This window comes from Lissotriton vulgaris, chromosome 3_1 (genome assembly GCF_964263255.1).
Source record: "Lissotriton vulgaris chromosome 3_1, aLisVul1.2, whole genome shotgun sequence".
NCBI classification, from domain to species: domain Eukaryota; kingdom Metazoa; phylum Chordata; class Amphibia; order Caudata; family Salamandridae; genus Lissotriton; species Lissotriton vulgaris.
In genome coordinates, this window is record NC_141689.1 from 63262374 (window position 1) to 63271748 (window position 9375).

At 39.8% G+C, this 9375-nt stretch overlaps 1 long non-coding RNA gene across 1 annotated transcript; it reads left to right on the top strand.

Annotated features, from left to right (window-relative positions):
• Window positions 1–342: 342 nt before the first annotated feature.
• Window positions 343–8936, top strand: LOC147725960 (uncharacterized). Its single transcript, XR_015309254.1, has 2 exons — window positions 343–1417; window positions 6132–8936. It is a non-coding gene; the product is annotated as an uncharacterized LOC147725960 (long non-coding RNA).
• Window positions 8937–9375: the final 439 nt, after the last annotated feature.

Below are 9375 nucleotides of genomic sequence, written 5' to 3' on the forward strand. Positions count from 1 at the left end.
AGGACTGGGGTAAGCGTAGAATTAAGCATCCTATATAATTCTCCGGGGAGACCATCTGGTCCCGCGGCTTTGCCCTGTGATAGTTGCTTAATGGTGTTAGAGACTTCTGATTCCGTTATATCCTTTTCTATATATTCCGTTTGGGTGCCCTCCAATTCCGGGAGAGTTATATTATTCAGCCATTCATTCCTTTCATCTGCATTAACATTCAGTTCCTCCGTGTATATATTCTGGAAGAACTCACTGAAGGCTTCCCCTATGGCCGAGTCTGTTGACCTGTTATTAGCTTCTCCAGCAACCCTCACTTCTTTAATAAAATTTCTGGATTTGTGGTTCTGAAAATTCCGGACCCTGCCATAATGGTGTACCAAGGCCTAAACACTCGTGCAGAAAATATCATCATACCACGACGAATTTGGTATCAATAGACCGGTAATGATCAGGACATTATGCCTGTGTATTTTCATCACGATACAATGATGCATGCAGGAGTTATTGGCAAATTCATTCTGAGCCCACAGGCTCTAGGTTGTGAACAAGCGTCCATTTTAGTTGTTGCCCTTTACATAGGCATATACATGAGCCAATGATTCTTAAAGGACACGTATTCCTTAGCTTGAGTTCTTCCTGACTCCCATTTGACCTGAACAGGCTGAATCTGCCTACGTGATGTTGGCCTCACCAAACCAGTCCATGCCCTCTAGTCAATCTATATTAAAGATCTGAGCAACTTGTTGTGTACATTGGCCTGAGCAAGATTAGAAGGCCAAATACAGTAGCCATGCCTGTTTATGACCCACAAGCATCCCTTATCCTACATTTCTATCTTCCACACCTGGCTCTGTTTCTCTGCTTCTGGGCTTTTACAATGGGGAGGTGACTGTTTATATGATGGGGAGGAAACCAGTTCTATTGTGAGCTCAACCGGGCCTGCACAGGAAAATATGTGAAGTTTGACATATGTTCATGATGGAAGATGGGTTGGACAGTTTGGGCAAGTAGAATGGAATTCATAATTATAGCCTGCTTTGTTATGGTACCATGGGAGCGACCTACAATGATGTGTTCGTCAGCAAGAATGTGAGCCTAGGGGCAAACTTTTTGTATAAAAGGCCTGCCTGAGAAAGCTCAGGCAGGCTCCCTCTTTCAATTGTAAAACTACGGTTGGACGACGAAGCCTCATAATAATAATAATAAAGATGTCTTTTGATTTTACAGATTGGCTGTTAATTCCTTTGCTGCTTTATTATGCAAACTGCTGGATAGATCCCTGGTGGGGAGAGTGAGTCATTTTCCACTTTTCTTCAGTTGGCTGCCCAACTCGGGGCCTTATCATGGAGTGGTTATCTACAGGAGTATTTTGTCAAAGGATGGAGGAACTGCTGGGGAATACAAGACAGAATTCTACCAAAAAGAGGTACTCTGGGCACAGGGTTTTCTGGGGGATTATCTGTCTCTGTGGCCTAGTATGTTTTTTTGATTTTTCTGACTTAAAACTCTCCTAAAGATGTCACTCCTGACTAAGGAACCCATTCTTTTTTTTTGCTGTAAGTATTTTTAAACAGACTGTTAGTGCAGTGGGGAATTGACAGTTATAATCTGGACAAATATTTGTGTATATGCAAATTGCAATTTGTATAGGCAGTTGAAGAGATATTTTCTCCATCTGTTTTAGTTGAAGAATAAAAATGGGTCGCTCCCAGTCCTTGGTTATTTATTGGTCGCAGAAATGTGACGCAGTCCTTGGTTATTTATTGGTCGCAGAAATGTGACGTTTTGGTTTGGGTACCGGTACATTTGGTTCATTTGGTAGGCTTTTGGTTGCTGTGGTTCAGATTATCTTTGTATAATCTTCCTCAGTATTGGTTCCTTGGTTTTATTTGAACACTGCAGTATTCAAAAACCGTGGGTCACGTACATTTGCGTGTATATCGTTGGAGATAGCCCCATGAAGTTTGAAACCCGACTAGTGAGCGCAGATGCCTGGTCGCGGTATTTTGTTTTGTATTAGTATTGACTAGGTTGCAACAAAGGATTCCCGGTTGGAGGATTCACGTCTGATACCTCCAGTTGGAACTCCAATTTATGAGCTCTCTTTAAAGGTCTGTGAGGCTGTCTCTTTTGCAGCCCTCTGGAAATCTGTTGAAGAATTTAAAAAAAAATAGGAACTAAAACGTTTTTGTTGTAAATATGGTTTACAACTAGTTTTGGCAGGTTATTTTTGAAGACAGTCCGTAGGCTGTTCCTTGTTCCTGTCCTAAGTGTTGACCTATGGGTTAAAATGTGTGTTTAAATGTCTATGTTGTTTGTGGGTTTTGTTGTAAATTGCGACTGCGCGATTTACAAGAAATGTTTAGAGCGCGCTGCTTTGTGTGTCCTGAGTGTTTGACCCCCCTTCTGTTTTGTGTCTGGAATGAGCTCAATGTATGTATGTGTATGGGTCACCTTCAATAGATGTAAATAAGGCTCCAAAGAAAAAAAAAATGAAAAAACGAAATTGCCTGTTCTTTAGACGCACAGTGTTAGATGTTCACAGCCAAGTCTTTTCAGCTGCAGTATATCTAATCATTCAGCCAGCACCTCTCTAGTTAAACACGGGTGGTGGAATTTTGCAAACAGTCCTTTTTAAATAAATGTGGCGCAATCATCTCACGCATTCCCAGTTAGGCAGCTGCGCCTAGGCTTGTGTGTTAATATGTATCTAAATAATAGGCTAGGGATGTAGTGAGCGTTTTACATGTAGAACAGTCACAAATAGCAATAATTAGGCTTCATTAGGAGGAAAAAATTATTAATTATGAAAAATAATTATTAAAAACAAAGTGCTACAAAAATCGTTTTTTAATATTTGTGAAGCTTAACACTCATACTATGACCCCCTAGCATTAAAATGTTTGATTTAAGTTACGTTGTACCACGAAAATGACCAAACACTTCTGTGCGCAATTTCCCTTACCCTAGGCGCAAACAAGCTCATTTCTATAAGGTATAAATAATTATTTTCAAATGTATGACTCCTAAATTTGGTATTAGACATTCTAGTAATACCCATTATGAAAAAAAATTGTAAGATATTTATTTCTTAGTATCCAGAATGCAAAAGTCGATTTTCAGATAAATAGACTGTTTTAAATGGTTTCAGGGCCCTTTTTAAAGTGTCTCTTTAGTAAATACATACATTTAGATCTTAAAATATATATGTTTGCAGGTTGTGCCTTCTTATGATTCAGCGAGTCAATGTGTCATAGAAATTGTTTTAAATATAGTGAAATATTGCAGGTTATGTGGAAGTGGTTAAACCTACTGGCCTTGTCAGCTTCAGTTACCAGGAGCAGGGGACTGGCAGAACCTGTATAACGTGTTTCCAGCAGTAGCGGCTGAGATGTTATCTTGTAAGGCTGTCTTGTTGACATTTGTGACCTTTTAATTAGGGCCTTGCCTGTGGAATGCAGCATGACATGGTTAAGCATGCATCAGCTGCCTCTTTGTATTTAAATCCCTGCCCATGCCACGGTCCTGACCTGAGGTCACTTGAATAGCCTGACTTGTTTAAAAGTGTCTTCTTAAAGTGTTACAAATTTGACATTAGCTGGGATGGGGTTTTTGTTTTTTTGAACTAAAATGAGCAGAGGATGCAAGGCATATGTACAGCAATGATGATTGCATTTTAGCCAAAGAATAAATAATAGCTCCAGCATGTTCCCACAAAACGCTTGTTGTTTGGTAAATTATGTCATCAACACATTTATCTCAAATTAGAAATACGGCAGGGTTGACACAGCATTGCATCCCGCTAATAATAATAAAAGGAACACTATTTAATTTGTAAAACTGCAGCCTCATTTGTCAGTACCCTAAAGGATTGTACAGCCCACACGTGGTTTGCATAGCTCCCAGTTGCTTTCAAAATGCTGCACACAAGCGCTTTATATGAGATGTAGTTGATGGTATATGATTTAAATCTGTAACCTTCATTCATTGCAGGCTGGCTTGTTCTCATTTGCCGCATTCACATTACATCTGCGTTAAAAGCGCACATCTGAGATAATAAACAAATAGGAAAAGTATTCCTCATGCAAAATTGTAGCACCTGCACTTCATGTCTTACAAATTAAGCACTGTGTAAAATGAAGGAACATGATTTAAAAAGGGCAAATGCAAAAGTGATTTCTTTGAGAAGACAAATATCAAACATTCTGCTAAATGATCTGTAGAACTGGTATATGTGTGTCTCCATGCTAGGAACGAATTTTTTTTAGTTAAGTTTATTTGACAAAATGAAAAACGAAGTGTTACATTGAGTTTTAGATAGGCAATAAGTAGAAGCCCTTCCCCAAAGTTCTGCAACTTAAAGGCCTTAGGCCTGAGTGAGAATGCGCGTTTTTGCAAGGTACATGGAAAATAGGTTACAGGTAAGTAATGAAAAGTTTTTGTATGTCACGTTGTGCCATGTTTTGTAGTCTGATAAAAAGGGTTAAAATTTATGTTGTATTATGAGAAATGTGTGTGTTGTGTATCTTTTCTGCTTCTTCCTACAGATAATTCATGGATTAATTCACAAGACACGTGAGTTGGCTGGTTGAAGAGAAATGTTTTTTTTTGCGTAATTTCTTTAAGAAAAAATGTGTGTGTTTATGTTTCATTTGTACATTTGGTCCACTGAAACGCGTTATTTGACACAGCGACATTATAGTTGACTGCAGGGTATCAATTACCAGATGCCCTGCTGTCAAAAGAAGGGCATGTGCCATGGTATTATGCATGACCGTTTATTCATATATGCTGTTTGTTTGTCTGGGCTGTTTTTCCTTGTGCTTGATATACAGCAAGTATATCTTATGGCTTGAGAAAATTGGATGAATATTGTATTAAGATAAATTTCACAGATATGGACCTCATACTGTGAGCAGTAAGGCAGCAGTTTTTCCAGTGTATGCCTAATTTGGCTGTAATAATTTTTTAAAGAAAACTAAAATGATATACTGGATCATAGATTGCCATCCGTTGTTAGTCACTTAACTGCCTTTTTCCTTAAGGACAGGCAGCTCTGCATTTATGTATCCTTGATTGGGCCTAAGGATGGAATTATAGATCCGTGACTAAAGGTGGCCTAATTTCGATATCGCATTTTTTTGATCGCATTTTTTGATTCCTGAATAAGCCTATGGATTCATTTTTTTTCGCTGAAGAGACAACTGAACATTAGTTAGAATTATCGTGTAGGGTATAGATTGTCAGCGGTAGAGTTAAAATTCTGTAACATTGGTCTTTTCATGTATCCCCGTGCTCTTGGTGCTGTGTCACATGCCTTAGGCCACCCAAGCAAACTCTTGTCCTTCCTATAGATTTTTCTTTTTGCTTCTTCCCTGACCAATGTTGCATCATGTTTAGTTATTGAAGATTTTAGTTGTGTCCTACTTCCATTTTTTTTCCCTTCTCCATCTTCCTTTCACCAGTCAGCCCATTTATTATTATGGGTGTATTGTTCATGTTCCACATACATTCCCTTTTGATTGATGAGACTAATTTTCAAGAATTTACTTTAGGCCCACTTCAAATGTCTTTTTCAGACTGACTGTCAGGATAGTGATAGCCTGGTTAAATGACCCAATACAAGTTTTCCATCTCAATAGGAGATATCTCAAGTTTACATTCTTTTTAGTACGGCATATTTTTATGTCTATTTTTAATTTTTCAGTTCCCTTCTGTTTCTGCTGTTTCAATTTTTTAATAAGATGTGTTCTAATCATGCAGATACCAGGACTCTCTAGTTCTTGTCCTCTTGTCTGCACAGTTGATCATTAGCCTTTGTATTACATAGCGCACTTGATGCACATTGTTTTAAAAAGGGACTTTTCTTCATGTCCTTGATAATATGTATTATGCCATTGCTCTATTTGAGATGTTCTAGATAAGGAGTTTAGGAACACCTAGGCTTCATCATTAAGGAGAATATGTATTTACCCCATTAAATAATGTACCCCATTAGACAATGCCACTGTGTGAGGGCATCCATTTTGGTTCCCATGGTGTATTGCCACTCCTTTGCAGATTACAGGCCACTTGCTTAACTGTTTTTATATCTGACTTGAAGGAAACTAACAATTGTGTTACACTTGCTACATCACTAGGGTCCTGCTGGATCTTCCAGAGTCAAAGGAAGAGTGATTCCCTGCAGACCTGTAATCAACACTAAACCCACTCCCCATCAGTAAACATGGCAGGCGACTACAGACTTCTTGGCCCTGCAATTCCTGACAGCAATCAGCAGCATGAACAGCAATCAGCAGCGTGAACAGCAATTCGCAGCGTGGGCAGCGGTCATCAGCATGGACAGCGATCATCAGCGTGCCTCCAGTGGTACCTCCTAAGCAAGCCATTTGTTTCATCAGAAGGCGTTGTGAAAAGAAAAGAAAAAAGGAGCTGATTTTCTGTTTTGCCTCAGAAGTTCAGTGCAAAGATGCGAAGGATCCCTGCTTTTGATGGCAGGACTGTCATCCACTTTGTGCAATTTGTTCAAACTGTCATGTGCTTGAACCTCTGACAGCGCGCGGTCCCCTGACCCCCTTGGCCTGAGTTTTTGGCCTTTCCCCACACACACCTCTTTTCCCTTTGCTCCAGCAGAAAGGCAGTGCACCTGAGAATCCAAGTTTGGAAAAGGTACTACATTCCGGTGCCCATGAGAAGAGCAGCTTGATCGTCCTCTGACACTAATTGATGAGTGTTGGAGTCTGAAAGGAGTTACTGATCTTGAGAGGTTGATTCTCAGTGGTGCTTGTTTCTGCACAAGATGTTTTGTGCCCTTGATCAATGAAGAGCACATTTCCTGAGGTGTCACAGAGAAGAGACACTGGTGCATTGTTTTAAGACATTGAGACTTTCGAGTGAGCTGTGAGTGTTTGCCCGGAGGGCACTCGTACTAAACAGTATTGTCTTCTCATGAAAAAGCCTGAATTGAAGAGGCCCAACGCGAAGAAGACACTGGAAGCGGATTTGATGGACAATAGAAGCCTGCAATGAGAGGCTTTGGCGGACTCTGGGTATTTTCTGTGAGCTTGCATAGAATTGGAGTTTGGAAACTAATTTTTGCTGCTTTGCTGGCATTTGTTTTAAAGTACTATTCTGTTTAGTAAAAGCAGAATGAAGTCTCTCTGTGGAAGTGTATCCCTTTTTCATCTGAGAGCATTGATCAGGAACGCCACTGTTTCACTTGAACATATAATAGATTACTGAAATGCATAGGAAGCTATATAAAATGTTATTAAATTCTAGGATTTGCTTTTTGTTTAGGATTGTGCAAGTATTTTGCATTTGACTTTTGTTTTTCTTTTTCTCTTGCTTTTTCTGAAATTGTATTATGGTTTTTTGTTAAATTTTTGATTGGTTACCATTTGCCAGTTGCAGGGTCACGTAGGAGTACCAACGGTTCAGTTTGTGACCTGAGTAGTGGCAGTAGGCCTGCAGGACTTGCAGTGTCCCTATGACCTGCTAATAATCACAGCTGAAGTACTCTATCAAGATCGCGTGAGCGACATTAGAAAATGGAGATTGTATTGAGGAATGACGATGAAAAGCAAGAGATGAAAAACCGAAATTATAGAATGTTGTTCTCTAAGGGTGGTATAACTTTCTCTATTTTAATACTTTTATGTATTCTATTAGTTATTATATTACGTCTGCACCAACTTCTCAACCTACTCTTTCTTTACTGTTTCTTCACATGACTTTCATATTTTACCTGAACATACATTGGTTAGGCCAGAGTTTACTGATAGACCCTTCTGTACAGCTTCCACATCAACACTAGAACATCACTAATTGTTGGGTGGGTGATCTTATACCACGTACTACAGATAGAGGTGTTCACTATTTGGTCCTGCCATATATGGCCTTTGTACCACTACGTGTGTAAGAAGACTTGTCCCGAGAGAGTTGCTAAGTAGTAAGATAATACTACAGCAACACCCTTGATGATCTGATAAGTATAGACCTAGATTCAGACTGACATGGGTTTAGGTTATTGCCTATATAAAGGGCAAAAGGAGCGTCTGTGGTTCTGAAAATTCCGGACCCTGCCATAATGGTGTACCAAGGCCTAAACACTCGTGCAGAAAATATCATCATACCACGACGAATTTGGTATCAATAGACCGGTAATGATCAGGACATTATGCCTGTGTATTTTCATCACGATACAATGATGCATGCAGGAGTTATTGGCAAATTCATTCTGAGCCCACAGGCTCTAGGTTGTGAACAAGCGTCCATTTTAGTTGTTGCCCTTTACATAGGCATATACATGAGCCAATGATTCTTAAAGGACACGTATTCCTTAGCTTGAGTTCTTCCTGACTCCCATTTGACCTGAACAGGCTGAATCTGCCTACGTGATGTTGGCCTCACCAAACCAGTCCATGCCCTCTAGTCAATCTATATTAAAGATCTGAGCAACTTGTTGTGTACATTGGCCTGAGCAAGATTAGAAGGCCAAATACAGTAGCCATGCCTGTTTATGACCCACAAGCATCCCTTATCCTACATTTCTATCTTCCACACCTGGCTCTGTTTCTCTGCTTCTGGGCTTTTACAATGGGGAGGTGACTGTTTATATGATGGGGAGGAAACCAGTTCTATTGTGAGCTCAACCGGGCCTGCACAGGAAAATATGTGAAGTTTGACATATGTTCATGATGGAAGATGGGTTGGACAGTTTGGGCAAGTAGAATGGAATTCATAATTATAGCCTGCTTTGTTATGGTACCATGGGAGCGACCTACAATGATGTGTTCGTCAGCAAGAATGTGAGCCTAGGGGCAAACTTTTTGTATAAAAGGCCTGCCTGAGAAAGCTCAGGCAGGCTCCCTCTTTCAATTGTAAAACTACGGTTGGACGACGAAGCCTCATAATAATAATAATAAAGATGTCTTTTGATTTTACAGATTGGCTGTTAATTCCTTTGCTGCTTTATTATGCAAACTGCTGGATAGATCCCTGGTGGGGAGAGTGAGTCATTTTCCACTTTTCTTCAGATTGCTCAGCTTTAATTTTCCAGGCCAACAATTTTCCTGCAGATTCACCATATTCGAAGTGAGCAAGTTTGCTTGCCTGCCATCTTTTATTTATCCTCTCCTGTAGTAGTATGTCTAGCTTGGTTTTTAATTCTGTTTTTTCCTTTTGATTGTCTTAAGGGAACTGATCTAATGATTCTAAGTGACTCAACTCTTGCTCAATATGTCGTATTCCCTCTTCATATTTCTTTCTCCTGTATGAGGCCCTTCCTGTAATGCAGCCCCTAATGAAGGCCTTCCAAGCCTCCCATACTATGACCAGAGAAGTAGAGCCTAAATTTTGCTCTAAAAAGGAGACTGTTTCATG